Source organism: Streptopelia decaocto (genome assembly GCF_964273445.1).
Source record: "Streptopelia decaocto genome assembly, chromosome: 20".
Classification (NCBI taxonomy): domain Eukaryota; kingdom Metazoa; phylum Chordata; class Aves; order Columbiformes; family Columbidae; genus Streptopelia; species Streptopelia decaocto.
The window spans coordinates 1,205,525-1,220,953 of NC_138675.1; positions in this window are offsets into that span (position 1 = coordinate 1,205,525).

Consider the following 15,429-nt stretch of genomic DNA (forward strand, 5'->3'; position numbering starts at 1 on the left):
ATGGAGAAAGAACCTGTGAATTTGAAGGGAAGCCAGTGGTGCTCCCGGGGATGTTTCCACTGGGCTCCCTGTGCAGCACCACAGCCATTTTCTTCATGCAACACCTTTCCACAGCGATGCTCTCCCGAGAGGGCCCTGAGCATCCCCCAGGATAACCCATGAGACTCAGATGGACTCAAAGCTCAAGGGCCTCTCAGATAATCCTAAACAAAGAGATAGAAAGCTGGAAAACTAGGAAGAGAGTTTGCATTTAGAAGACATCCCTTGTCAGGACGGCCATGGAAGAGGTGTGCAAGAGCCTTTCCTCTCTCCTGCAGGATGGACACCATGCTGAAGAGAAAGCAAAGCCTACGGATCCGCCAAAAGCCCTTTTTGGAAGGGTGCTCCTGCAGGGTGCTGGCAGGGGTAGGAGACACAAGCGGCTCACAGCAAGAGGAACATGAAAAGGGGAACTGGTGTGTTGAAGCCTGAAAGGGTTCAGAGGGCTCATCTGATGGCTCTGTGGAGTCGGCTCTGAACTAAGCAGAGCCATTGGTGGAAACAGGCACATTTCTTGCCCGCTTTGGCCGTGGCAACATACCTGGTGAACAGGGCTGGGGAGTCCACATGAGAACAACCAGAGGCTCTTGTGATCACCTCGGACCTGCCATAGCTCACCAAAGACCTCAGACCTCCTGCTCTCTGTAGATCACCTCTGTCCCTACTCTGCTGTCCCACAGCCATCACCATGGAGATGGTGGTGTGTGTGACCTGGTCCCTTCCCACTCATGATCTCAGCCTCATGCCATATATTCCCAGCCACGTGCTGCTGCAAGGCTCCTGCCACCCAAGCATGTCACTTCACTTTGGGCTCAGCCTACTCTAGCAGCAGCACCACCATCAGTCCCCAATTTCCAACTCCTGTCATTTGCTTTATTGCCCAAGTGTCCGACGTCTCCTCACACATATCTGGAGGCAAGTCACCACCACGTGGACCAGCAGAGCCCAGGACAGAGAGGCACTCAGAGCGGATTAGATTTGAGATTGGGTTAATTGCGCCTTTCCATCATTTGTTTGGCTTGGGATAGGTCCAAAACATATGAATGAAATCCCCCCATGCACGCTGCGCTGCTGACAAGCGGATATTGCATCTGGTTTGAATATGGCAAGTGGCTGCAGAGGCAGAGACAGTGTGGAGCTGCTTGAAATACAACACACGCCTCCTCACGCTCCCGGCCCCCCTGGACCATGTGCCCTGCAGTTACGTTATCCTGCAAAACCCCACCCTGCATCCCCAAACACTTGCCACCACCTCCGCACACCATCGCCTCCGGCCACCGTCACTCTGGCCTGTGCCACGGCCACAGCCGAGCGGCTCGTACCCCTGGCCAAAGGGCAGGAGTGGGAGATGGAGGAGGAGGAGGACAACCCCTTGGACCAGGGGCAGTGTCCGAAGAGTGGGCTGTGATGGCCAGGATGGCTGTTGATGGCAGATGAAATGGCAACGTTCCCTGGTGTCGGGAGAGGGTGGGAGGGGAGGTGCAAAGGGGAAAGAAAGCAGGGTGGGTGCCAATGGTTGATTTCTCTAACCCTCCCAGAGCCCCTGGCGGCCCGTGAGCAGCCGTGTGCCATCACTGCCGGGGCTGCAGGAGTGGGACCGAGCTGTCCCCAGGGTGCTGAGGCTGCCTCAGGGGGAAGTGAAGCCTTTGCCAGGAGAATTTCAGCAGAGAAAAGTAACCTTTGGTGTAATGTCTCTTGCTGTAGGGTGCAAGGTGCTGGGGGCAGCCTCTGAGGATGGTGTGGCAGGAGAGCAGGGGATGGCCCATATTTCCCAGTATTCCCACCCTGATCTGCCTCTAGCACAGGTTGGAGACTTTGCAGGGGATCTGCTAAAGGAAATGAGATTCAGGGCTTTGCAACTTTGCATGAAGATACAGAGCCTTCAAAACCTGTGTGCAGAGAGCCCCTTGGAGCATGGAGCCACGCTGGAGGTGCAGGGCAGGGCGCTCGGTGGAGGGGCACCTGGCAGAGGGAAGAACATGCTGGGGAAGATACAGGCTGGGAAACCACATTTTCCAAGGGCAAACATGCCCAGGAAATAAAAAGAGGGTCTGGTGTTGATGCACAACATTGGGGTTTGGCAAAATAGCTTTTGCTCATGGATGACCCGAAACTTCAGGACTAAACAGCAGCCAAGTCCAAACCACAGCCCCCTCTATGCAACGCTTCCATTTCTTGCTTTTCAGGAGGAAGCTGGGGAAAGATCAGCCTACATTAAGGTGTTCCCCATACATTCTCATTGCAGTCTGTCTCGCCGGGAAATGTGTCCCCAGGGTGCGGTGGTCACTTTATTGGTCGCTGCAGCAGCACCGTGCCCAGAGCAGCAGGGTGGAAGCTGGGTCCAACCGTGGAGATGATGGATGTGCACTGGTTTCCCTCCTGGGCCTTGCTGCTGGCACCTGCCCCCTGCTCCATCCCTGACCCAAAGCTACGCTGTGTCCTCCAACCACGAGCACCTGCAGGAGGGGGAGATGGGGAAGCCAAGGTATTTCCACCCTGGGTGGCATGTGGTCCCTGGCCACTGCCTGGAGGACACGGGGTTTCCCCTGCTGCCACCAGCACCCGGACACAGTTCACTGCAGCTCCCTCCGTGACACAATGACAATGTCCACGCCAGGAGTGCCACGTCGGATCCTTCGTCCTGCTCGCAGGACAGCTGAGCCCTGGTTGTCACAGGTGTTGAGCGCTCTCCATCCCCGGCAGCCCTCGGGGCTGTCACGATCACTCTTCACCTCCCAGGATCTGGCCTTTTTTCCCCTGTTCTTTTATGAAGACGTTATTTTACGGCTTGTTAATTTGTACTTTTTCGAGCTTTTAACAGGGAGTAAGGGCCAAGTCCCCAGGCAGCCCATTGGCCGCGAGAAATCCCATTTGGTATCATATAAATTATTGCAGATATTACTAATATTGCGTCTATTGTGTAAATACTGACTAAATGTTTGAAAAACACAAATAAATACGAGCTGAGCTGATGGCTGGAGCAGCTGCCTATGAGCCATTCTGGGCCCCCGAGGGAAAGAATCCACATTTTAAACTAATGTGTAAATATGTAACCTGCCTCCTTCCCCCGCCAGATCGGCGTGAGCAGTCCTTGGAAGCAGCCCAGTCCCTCAGCTGCAAGGCTATGATTTAACAACAGCTATAAATACATCTCATCCGCCGGGCAACTGCACAAACAAGGGCTCACCTGGCAGTGAGGGGTCACCCAGGAGTCTCCCACCTGAGACCGCTGAGCGTGGAAGGGTGCGTGGTGGTGGGAGATGCTCAGGGCTGCCTGGTCCTTAAAGCCTCTCTTGGGTCCTGGACCTCATTAGCCCAGCCTAACAGACCTCAGCGTTGCGTGCCACAGCCTGGTATGAGCTAATGGACCAAGATCAGCTGACAGGCCACCAGGATCAATGAGGATGCTGCCTCCAAGTCAAATGATCTTCCCCAGTTGGGGCAAGTGCCTCCCCTCACTTGCAAGCCCTTTCTCCCATTCCCCATTGTTGCAGGAAATCAGAGTCTCAGTTCCAGAGCAACACGCCCCTTGCCAGAGGGCAGAGGACCAAGGACCATGTCCCCACATCCCACTGCCTCAGATGCTGCAAGTTTCCAGCCCCTCTTCATGAGTCCCCAGTTCCTCCCCATCACCCAGGTCTGGCTCCAAATGGGATGAGGACCCCCATTAACCCTTTCCCCACCCAAACCCGGGGTACTGCATGTTGTGTTCTTGGTACAGGGGATGGAATGGTGAACTACAGGCTGCAGACAAGGGCGAGGAGACAGCCTGCATCCCTGGGCTTTGCCTTCCTTGAATACAGGATGATGTTAGTTTTCACTCAGCCTATTTTTTGTGACCTTCCCAAGCGTTGCAATCAAATTTAACCCATGGCCACTACTCAGTTGGGTACAAACACCTCTGGGTTTGCCCAGAGGTCCTGCAGAGGATGAGAGCTGCTGGGTTGGCTACAAGCAACTGCACGGGGCAAATTTGCTCCTCAGCTGATGGATGGCAAAGGTGGTGCCAGGCTGTGTCATGGGTCCCGTCGCCCAGGACTGGGAAGGGAGGGGCTCCAGCACCCTGCCAGCAGGAGAAGCCGGGCCAGGAAGATGTGAGTCAGGGCAATAAGGTCATTGCAGTGGGAGCCGCCTGGGACACTTCTGGGTGGATGCATGTCCCCTAAGGCAAAACATGAGATTTAATGCTGTTTCTCTTGAGAAAAGCAAAGATCATGTTATGGGTTCCCATTCCCAAAGCTGCAGGTATTGGGCATGGGGTGCCAGCTCTGGTCTTAGTTGCAGATGAAAAAGACTAAAACACATGATCTCCACAGGACCAAATGCTACACAGAGTAGTGGTCAATGGGGCAGAGTCCAGTTAGAGGCCTGTATCTAGTGGAGACCCTCAAGAGTCGGTACTGGGACCAGTACTATTCAATATATTCATCAATTATTTGGATGAGGGAATAGAGTGACTGTCAGCAAGTTTGCTGGTGACACCAAGCTGGGAGGAGTGGGTGACACTGGAAGCTGTGCTGCCATCAGAGACCTGGACAGGCTGGAGAGCTGGGCGGGGAAAAATGTAATGAAATAGAACAAGGGCAAGTGTAGAGTCTTGAATGTGGGCAGGAACAACCCCAGGTTCCAGTGTAAGTTGGGGAATGACCTATTAGAGAGCAGTGTAGGGAAAGGGACCTGGGGGTCCTGGGGAGAGCAGGGTGACCATGAGCCAGCACTGGGCCCTTGTGGCCAGGAAGCCAATGGGACCTGGGGTGGGTTAGAAGGGGGTGGTCAGTAGGTCAGAGAGGTTCTCCTGCCCCTCTGCTCTGCCCTGGGGAGACCACACCTGGAATCTTGTGTCCAGCTGTGGCCCCTCAGTTCCAGCAGGACAGGGAACTGCTGCAGAGAGTCCAGCGCAGCCACCAAGATGCTGAAGGGAGTGGAGCATCTCCCGTGTGAGGAAAGGCTGAGGGAGCTGGGGCTCTGGAGCTGGACAAGAGGACACTGAGGGGGGACTCATTCCTGGGGATCAATATGGAAAGGGGGAGTGTCAGGAGGATGGAGCCAGGCTCTTCTGGTGACAACCAGTGACAGGACAAGGGGCAATGGGTGCAAACTGGAACACAGGAGGTTCCACTTAAATACGAGAAGAAACTTGTTGGGGGTGAGGGTGTCAGAGCCTGGCCCAGGCTGCCCAGGGGGTTGTGGAGTCTCCTTCTGTGCAGACATTCCAACCCGCCTGGACACCTTCCTGTGTAACCTCAGCTGGGTGTTCCTGCTCCATGGGGGGATTGCACTGGATGAGCTTTCCAGGGCCCTTCAACCCCTGACATTCTGGGATTCTGTGACTTTCCCCAACTTCTTCTGCCTCCTACCTCCTCTCCAGAAAGATGCTTCCTCACCGATTTTCTTAGCTGCTTCCAAGTTCTTGGGATCAGCCCTGTGCAGTACCTGACTGTGAACTTGCACCCTCCTGGTGAGCACCATGGCCACAGACTCCTCCAAAACCCAGTTTGGCTCCTCCAAGCCACTGCAGTGGCTGTAGGTGCCCAGGCTTGGCCTAACAGGAGCAAATGCTCCTCCCAAAACAACCCTTTTGGCTCTTACATGTCACATCTCCGAGCCCTTATCTAGGTCCAGGCATGAGTCCTTGGCCAAAAGCATCAAATGGAGCTGAGGAGGGTGAGGAACCAGGGGAAGGACAGCACAGGATCGGGTTGTGCATCAAGGCTCAGCTCTTCCACTGTAACTACAGATTAAAATAATAAACTTTGAGCGATCCAGTGTTTGGCAGGGCCTAAGAAGAAATGATGTTTGACTGGCCCTCAGCTCACAGGCACACCCAAATAAATAGCATTGTTTATAGGACTGAAAATTAAAAATTAAGGGCTGTGATTTTCAAAGCTCCCCGAGGAGCCCTGACATTGAACTCCCATAAAAGTTAATGGCATGAAATCCCATCCCTACATTTCTCCGGAGTGATAAAAAGAGCTATTCATTGTGCAATCAATTGCAGAAATCCATAATAATTCATACTAAAGAAACCCTAAGTAATTTCACTGCTATGGAGGGTTTCAGTTAGCAATAAATCTAGTAAATAAAGTATGTACCATCTGAGTAGGAGAAATGACTGTAAGATTTAGCAAATTAGCTAACACAATGCAAAGTAATTTCACTATTATTATCTGCTTGGAATTGCAAGCCACCAACTTAAATTCATCTACTTTATTTCGGAATTCAAGTAATTTTTGCCTTCAGATGAAAAGCAAAATTTCTATGCCTGATTGGAAAACATTCGAGGAAAATGTGGGGTTTTGCATGGGTTTTGACAAAATCATAAGCTGTCCATCAAACTGCATGTGCTAGTGCCTCTTGTAACAGCCCCAGTTTTGTCCAGAGAAAAACTTAATTAGGAGAGACTTAGATACAGAGGCTTTGGCCTTCCCTAGACATCTCTGCTGAGCTTCTGCATATTTACGTGCACCTGCAGGTACCAGGATCCTCTACCATCACTGCTCACTTGCAGAGATTTGTTTAAATTGATATCAGGCACCTTCATCAGACCTTTTGCCTGCTGAGGCTGAGACGGATGGTGCACAGGACAAGATATGCCACGTGAAACGTCACTGCTGGAGACATGCCATGGCGTCAGTTATCTCATCCAAACACACGTACACAAACACACATGTGCAAGTCCCACGTCCATCCCGACCACCCATGTCCATACTGCAGGTGTTCAACAGAGTATCACCAAAGATGTACGTGCCCCCTGACACTCACAAGCAGCTGGGAGGGACACTCCTCCTTGCCCCGTCCTCAGACATCATCCATGGCTGACTGAGCATGTGAAACACACCCAGGGAATCAAATGCCATAGATGGGCTCTACGTCCCCCTCTGAACATGCTGGTCCTCTTTTCACCACGTGTCTATAGCTGGGCATCATGCCTCTGACTCCGCTCAGCACACAGACTCTACAACCATGCAAACAGCTACCTCACTTCCAGGTGAAGAGAAGATCAGCAGCTTCATCCACATCCAGGTATAATCCTTGTTTAGGGAATTTGATCCACAACACTGTAGCTTTCCAAGTTGGCTGAAGAATTAAGCATTGACTCCACTACAATTTAGTAGGAATAATGTCCCATCCTCTTTTAGGTTACTCTGAAACCCTGCCCCACCTTTAGGTCTTCGGTGTAAACCCAAGATCAAACCAGCTGTACCATCAGAAGTCACTGCAGGTAAGAGTTCCCAAGAAAAGGTCTGTAAAGAAAGAGAAGCAGGAGGCTGCAGGTCACAACACCAGACATGCCACAGCCCAGTTATCCCAATTTAGTGATCTCTTTTTAAAAAGATGCCACAGTAAAGGGAAAGATAAAGTGAAAAACTCTTGAAACTCTTCTTCTTATTTGAGTCAGGTTTGGATCTTGCCCACAGGTCACATCCCACCATGCCGTATGCTCACTCCACACACTGAGCAGACCCAATGCAGGGTTTTCAGGATTTACAGATCTGGAAAACATCAGCCAACCTCTGGAGTCACACCAATGATGAGCTGGAAGAGTGAAGAGCGAAGTCCACCCCATCCCACACCACAGCCGTTGGCTTCGCCATCAACCAAAGAGCCGAAGATTTTGACACACACGTTGCCTTCCTTTGGCTGGGTATGAGGTGGCTGTAAGCACCTTGGGTAATCTACGTCCAGAAGGTCAGAGGCGGCAATGGCTCATGATGGCCACCTGGTCACTGGGCCACTGAGTCTGGCCCACAGGTCCACGCTCGTGGCCAGTGGCCACGTCCCATTACACGTGGCTGTGTCCCCCTCTAGTGGCGTGTCCCAGCCAGCACGATCTGGCCATTGCAGTGAGCTAGACGTGCTCACCCTTGGCGTGGTCACCACAAATTCGTGCCTCTCTTGTTCCTCGGTGGCCCTGTGCTGGGTGACAGCATGGTCAGACCTGTGATGCACAAAGAGGACCACCAAGAAAATGTGCTGCTGCAGCCCCACATTGAGTGCCAGCTTCCTTTGGCCACGGCAGAGCAAGGTTCTCCTGTAGTGATGGGTTGGTCCATCAAGGTGATCAGGACATTCCCAGTCCCCCAAACCTCCCTAGTGACTGGACTAGGAAGGGCTGGAGGATGGCTTGGCCAACCATCAGGACAATGTTACAGCCAGTCACAGGTACCAGGGGTTGTAATGGCTCCCCAGGGTTTTTTTTCGAGATGTCTAGAAGGATTAACTGGAATTCACTTCTGGCAGCTGCTGCCAGAATATGCAGAGATGAGCTACAGCCATCCATACTGCCAACCTAGCAAGATGCCTCCTCACCACAACCAGAATGGAGCACTCTGCAGCACTGTTAACTTGGACTTCCTCGATGGTTCTGGTTTCACATCCCCCTCATCCATAGCATCACCACAGGGCAGGATCAAAACTCATCTCCTTGCTGCATTTGTGGCTGAAGATTGTGTCTAGTCCTGAAAAACACAGCGGGTCAGGCTGTCCGCTGTGTGAGTGCCACGGGACGTGGCTGGTCGTGCTTTCCTAAACACCCAGTGTTTGTTTTGCTGGGTGATTCTCTTAAGCAACCATAATTGTTTCACAGCTCCATGTTTCCATATATCCTGGGAGAGTAAGCAATGCAAAGTGCCCTGGTTTGCTCAAGAGAGAGAACCGTGCTCAAACAGCGCCAAAGCCCATTAGGGCTCCGAGAGATGATGGGACACCCTGGGAATCTGCTGAGCATGCTGGGATTGGGCCGGATCCTTAAAAATGCATCCCATTTCAATTCCTTTCTAAATTGGGGTCCCCAAACCAGAAACTTAGCATCAGAGTGTCCATGAAAAGGGTGCTGAGTGCTGCAAGCTCTGCTCACATTCACTGGGAGGCTCTTGCCGTTGTCTCCTGCACCTCTGGAGAGAAAAACCACTTGGAAATCGGCACTCTAAATATTTCCCAATCTTCTTGAAAACTAGGAATTTCCACAAGTGACAGAAATCAGTAATTTGAAGATTAAAAAGAAGAAAAAAAAAAAAATAGTGAAGAAATGACCCAAAAATGCACTTTGGCAAGGAAAAAAATAAAAATGGAAACTTTGGAGTATTTTTCTATTCATTTCAGCAGGCCCTGGTCCATGCACACTGGCCACTCTGTACTGTTCATCTCAGCCTGGTAGGAAGGCAGAGAGATGGTTAAACATCTCCCCTTTGGCTTTCCCTCGATGCCAGACATGCCCCGAGGTATTTCCTGAATCCTGCAGCTTTTCTGGGCTGTGTGAAGTCTGTCACTTTGTACAGTGTTTCTAGGATGGAAGATGACACATTTATTAATATCAGCATTTACAGCTGGGAGATCTTTGAGACCCTTGAGTCACCCACGAATGCCCCCACTAGAGAGAACACCAGTTCTCTGTGAATTAGGAAGAGACCTTGGCTGATTATCTCACAGCTGACACCCATTTTTCAGGTGGTTACACTTACGGAAGATGCAGTGGACCCTTTGTGGTGGAATCCCATGTGTGAGCTTCCTACAGTATGCTGGGTTTATGGCCTTTGTGGAATGGTGCATCCTTCAAATTAAAGCAAAGGACCTGTCTAAGGACCTCAAAGGGGTGCAGTGGGCCAACAGTCTCATCCAGGCTCTCAGGTCTTTCAGAGACCACTGTAGGGTGTTACACATCTCAGCATGGCATCCCCACCTGAAACCTCAACGTCCCCAAGTCCTTCCTTCCCCTCATGGGTTCTGCTATTTCTCCCTCCCCAGGGGAGGAACAGGGGCCTATGTGGGGAAGAAACCCGCTGGGGTCCAAGTCAGAGGACACTGAAGAAACTCTTGGGAGAAGGAACATGGCTGACCTCTCAGCTTCATTCTCCAGATTAGTCACTGCCTAGAAGGTCTTGACCTGGGGAGTTTCCCTTGATGCTGAGCATCTGCCTCAGAAAATACCCATGTTAGGAAGGTCCTGTACCCGTAACGTCACTCTTCCTGGAGGCACAGTTTACCCAGACACCCAGGGGTGCTCCTGGTGACTCTTCCTCATCGGTTGTGATTCAAGAGCACCTCCACTAGTGTGTTCCCGGCAGGTAGCCCCAGAGCACTGTTCTTCTGCATCTGCCTAGCTAACACCATACTGGTGGGGCTCCTGCATCTCAGCACTCAGTGGTTCACCCTGTGGCTGGACACTCTTCTGATCCTGGTAGCCCACAGTGCTTCTTGTGTGTCCAGGCCACAATGACCAAGTGTTGTCCCTTTGATGGGAGAGGACATCTAGTCTAGGAGCAGCACTCAGCTCCTCCTCATGCCCCGCCAGCCATCCCTTCACCTTGCTGTGCCCAGAACCCCCCGGGAGTCACTCTGGAGATGCAGCTCCCTCATCAGGAACATGAGATGTTGCCCCGCTATCCATCACCACCTGGTTACTGAGAACAAGAAATGCAGGTACGTGGACAATGCAATCCCTCATTTTTAATCCCCTCTCCACTTGCTATTTAACCTTCTCCATGGAGTCCTGGCTCCTTCACCTGCCCATGGCTTGTCCCCCAAAAATGTGGCGTTTTCCCTCTCTTTCCTCCAGACATTTCATTCTCTCCCACCGACCTGGGTGAGACTGCACACATGTGCCTCCCTGATCCCGTCTCCTCCCCAAATTTCCTGTGTCTGAGCCCCTCTGCATTTCCCCCGTTTCCCTGGATCTGCGGTATTTACGACCCATCTCTTTGTTCTGCTCTGGGGAAATCCCCGCGCTGCAGACTGGGCTGGCCGGGCTCCCTGTGCCGCGGCCACTGCGTTGTCCCCAGGGGCTTTTTCCCACGAGCAGGGGACAGGCGATGCATGCAGCACCACCAGCACGGGACTGACCTCCCATCCCCTGACCCATGCAATATTTTCCTGACTTCACGCTGAATTCATAGATCAAAATGTATAAATATATATATATGCATATTCATAGGTCAGACATACGCAAGCACCCATAGCCATTGCTCACCCAAACCGTCCCATTCTTTGTGATTTCTATTAAGAGGTTTTCTGGAGCACATCTGACTCGGGAACCCCTCTGAATTCAATATGCGAAGCGATTCACGTCTAACTGATTGACTGTCTCCTATGTATCTGGTGGATCTGCACTTTTGAACCTCTGATCTGCAAATCCCTGCTTGTGCGGGGTCCACACAAAGTAACTCATCAACCTGGAGCCTGTTATCAGTACAGTTCAGTTTCTTTAAGAGGGGCTGTATTGCCACAGGAAAGCTTTTCGGACTCAGCAAACCAAAGCAGGTTGAAAACCACTGACCAGAGGTTTGGGGATTCTGGGGAACTTCTAAGACGATTCAGAGGCTCTGCACTTCCACAGCTGAAACGTTAATAAGAACCTATTGACTTTATTCGGGATGAACACTGCTGTACTGACGTGAGAAGGAAGTATAGACTGAGAAAAAAAAAATGAAGTCAATATTTGCCAGGTGGAATAATAAATCTTGATTTATGATCAATGCAAAACACAGCGGTTGCGTTGCTATATACAGTCCATCGTGTAAACCGAGCCACTGCGTTTCCTTTATTTCAATTAGCTGCAAGTAATTTGCTGAGATATTCAGGGTAATGTGTAACCAAGATGTTCTGAGGGCCATTCCCAGCCTACGGCCAAACAACCTGACACCTCTAAGTGATGTGGAACATTTTTAGCCTTTGCTGGAGGCAAAACCGAAAGTTAGACAGTGCAACCCCAGTTCTCCCCCAGATTTCTGGGGTGGTTCTGCTGGGTCCCAGCCCCACAGCCCGAGTGGGGTGGTGGGCAGGAGCTGCCCAAATACCTGGGGGTGCCAGGGGTCCCGTCCTGCCGCTCCTCCAGCCTTCACATCCAACCCAAATGGGCAGCCCATGTCAGGGTGGAAAATCCACCCCCTCATCTCTGACCACCAAGTGACTTTTAGCAGATGGGAGATCAGCAGTTGCCTTCCTCTGTGTGTGGGGTGGGTTTTTTTGTCTGGTCTTCTGTGCACCTTCACAGAGCCATAAAACTCTCCTTTCTTCCCTGCCACAGACGTTTCAAGCTTCACTGATTAGGTTTGCATTGTATGTAGCTATTAAAGCCAAGCATTTACGGTCCTTCCAGTTTTGCAGGATAATTTCAGAAGCGACAGCCCCAAAGAAGCCCTTTGCTGTAGTTGAATAACCTGATTTGTACAAATATTTTAGCAAAAAATCTGGACTATTCTGATTTCTACATGGCTTCCCTCCCTTCCTGAGAGTAATTGCACCAAATCCTCCAAGACACAGGATAAACACAGTGGTTTCACTTTATTATAACAAAGTATAGATTTTTCACCGCTGCATCACCAGGTCTCTCACTCGCCTTTGTCTCTGAAAGGTTTTGTTTCCATCATTTTACCACCATATTTACGCAGAAATGTGCTGGACAGCTGAGAGGATTTTACTGTCTCTTACATTTCCTGTTCTGTTGTTTAATTAGTCATTTCTGAAAAAGAACATTACTTAAGAAGTTTCCCTCTGCAAGAGAAAATTAAGTTGAAGAGCCCCAGACAGCCCAGCACTGCTGTGTGAGCTTCATCCCTGATGCGTTTCAGCAGAAACGCTGATTTAGAGAAGGAATCAGATTCAGTCATTGATTGCATTTTGGCAGAGCCACTGACTCCAAGTTGGTTTGAGTGCAAGAACCGGTCCCTTGGTGTTGTCCCAAAGCCCAGCCCTGCATCTTCCTCCCAACCAGGAGACAATGACCCGTCCATGAGCCTTCATCAGCCACCAGCATGAAGAAGTTGTAAAGCCACAGCCAAAACTTTGCTCCATGTGCACCTGGGAGGCCGCGCTGAGCAAAGGACCAGCTCTCCAGAAGATGCTGCTCATATCTCGGGTTCCTGTTTCCTCCACTTCGTGGATGCAGAGCGTACATTAAGAAGAGATGGTTCAGCACAAACATTGAGACCTCCTGGAGATGGATGTGGAAGGGAAACACTATCCTCATTTAAAACATTGCCCAGTTGGGGAAGGAGAAGAGATGATGTCCTCCAAACATAGCCAAGCTCTGCTGTAAGGTGGGTGTCTTGTCATTTGCCTGATAGGCAAAGATAGAAAAAACTCTGTTCCTTGCTGATATTTTATATGGCCTTCAAAGGGCTTTGCCAAGGCAGCTCTGCAACCTCTTTGCCAAAAAAAACAGCAGGGGAATTTATGCATGGAGAAGGCAGACACCTTGGGTGAGATGCAGCAGAGGAGTTTGGTCCTGGACCTCTCCACCAGCAGAGACAAGCTCACTTGCCTCCGCCTGCCCTCATCCCAGAAAGAACCTTGGAGGCTCTTTCCAGGCTCCAGTCTGCATTTTTTTCCTCCTGTCTGAGATTTAGAGGATTTTCTCCAGTAGCACTTTATTCACCACCACTAGACCCAATAACACAGTCAGCAGATGTCTTTTCCTTTACTTTCTTCTCTTCCTTCCCACCTCTGGCTTTGTATCCCCAAAAGGTTGTGCCAACGAAATGGGACAGAGGGTTAAATTGTATGCACTTGCTAGGTGCCATAAAGCTAAGCCTAAAATAAAGCTGCCATTCCTTGGGAAGAGACCTCCCTTGAACTTTGCCTGGCCACTGCCTGGTGGGTGCAAGTAGGCTGGGCCAAAACCACACCGGCAAGAGCACTACAGGGTTGGGTGGTGCCAGGAGAGAGCTGGAGCAAGACAGGTCCCCACAACCTCCTTTGAAAATGGTCACACATGAGAAGAGGGATGTGACCCTCACTTCACACCTTGTCATTGACAGCACCACCCGATGCAGGAGCAGGTCTTATCTGCAACACGCTTAACAAGAGTGTGCCCAGGTGGCCAAAAGACCACCAGCATCCTGGCTGGTACCAACACTGGTGTGGCCAGCAGGCCCAGGGCAGTGACCGTCCCTGTGCTGGGACCTGGGGAGGAAAAACCTCGAATCTTGGGGTCAGTTTTGGGCCCCTCACACCAAGAAAGGCCTTGAGGTGCTGGAGCGAGTGGAGAGAAGGGAACGGAGCTGGTGAGGGGCTGGAGCACAAGTGTGATGGAGCGGCTGAGGGACCTGGGGGGTTCAGCTGGAGAACAGGAGCTGAGGGGAGACCTTCTGATCTCTGAACTGCCTGAAAGGAGCTTGGAGCCAGGGGGGTCGGGCTCTGCTCCCCAGGAACAAGCGCCAGGAGCAGAGGAAACGGCCTCAAGTTGCGCCAGGGGAGGTTGAGGTTGGATGTGGGGAACAATTTCTTCCCCAAAGGGCTGTGGGGCATTGGAACAGGCTGCCCAGGGCAGTGCTGGAGTCACCATCCCTGGAGGGTTGGACAGACGGACATGAGGTTCTCAGGACATGGGGCAGTGTCAGGAGTGGAATATGGTTGGACTTGATGAGCTTGACGGACTTTTCCAACCAAAATGATTCTGTGATTCTCTGCTGAATATTAAGACAGTGCGGAGACAACTCCACCACAAGTCAAGAATGGTCAGAGGTGTTAATCCCTGCCCAGTCCTCTCCTGACCATCACCAGCCTGGAAGACCCTTTGCCATCCTGGTAGCCACCATCCCTCCTCCCGCCCCACGCAGTTCCCGCCACGAGGGATGGAGTCGGGGTGCTCCGGAATGCCCAGAGGTACCGCCAGCACTGCAGAGGAGTCGGTTGGGTGCTGTGTGTCCCACCAGCCGCGCTATCGCTCTCCCCACGCGGGGTGAGTAGGACAAAGGTTGCAGCCGCTGCCTGTCGCTCCCACGCTGACTCGCCACACGTGCACCCACGTTTGTGACCACTGTCCGGCACCTGGATCGAGATTTGTTTCAGCCATGCTACAATCTGCTTGGTTTGGATGGCACCCAGGTGAGCAGTGAACTCACTTATGATATATTTTAACCGCCGGAGCCTGGAACAGTGATACAATCTCCTTTGAAGATAGCACAAGCCAGGGGACAATCCATTCAAATTAATTCACAGTCCTGTGACAAAGGATATATTTTGCTGGCAGAAAACTTGGTTCTTTCTGCAAGGGTGCAATCTGAAGGCATTCACCATATTCATGGATGCTCTTAAGTTCATGCATGGACAGCACCCACAAATTCACCAAACTTTCGTGGTGTTCAGAGGCAACACCCAAAAGCAAAGACCTTCAATCCCAAGGCACTCTGCTTTTTTTTTTTTCGATGTCATATTTGACAATAAACTCAGAGGAGTGAATTTTTCCAGCCTTGGCGCCGGATGTCAGGAGATGGCACGGCAGATTAGTCCGGACTGAATGCCTGCGCCTGTGGTTTCTGAAGACTCACACAAATACATGCACATCCCAACGCGCCTGCTGAAGCTGCAGCCCTCGCAGAGCTCAGGGCTCCCTGTGGCAGCTGAAAAAGAACCGTCTTGATTTTCCAGCGACCGTCGTGTTGTGTTTAGCCG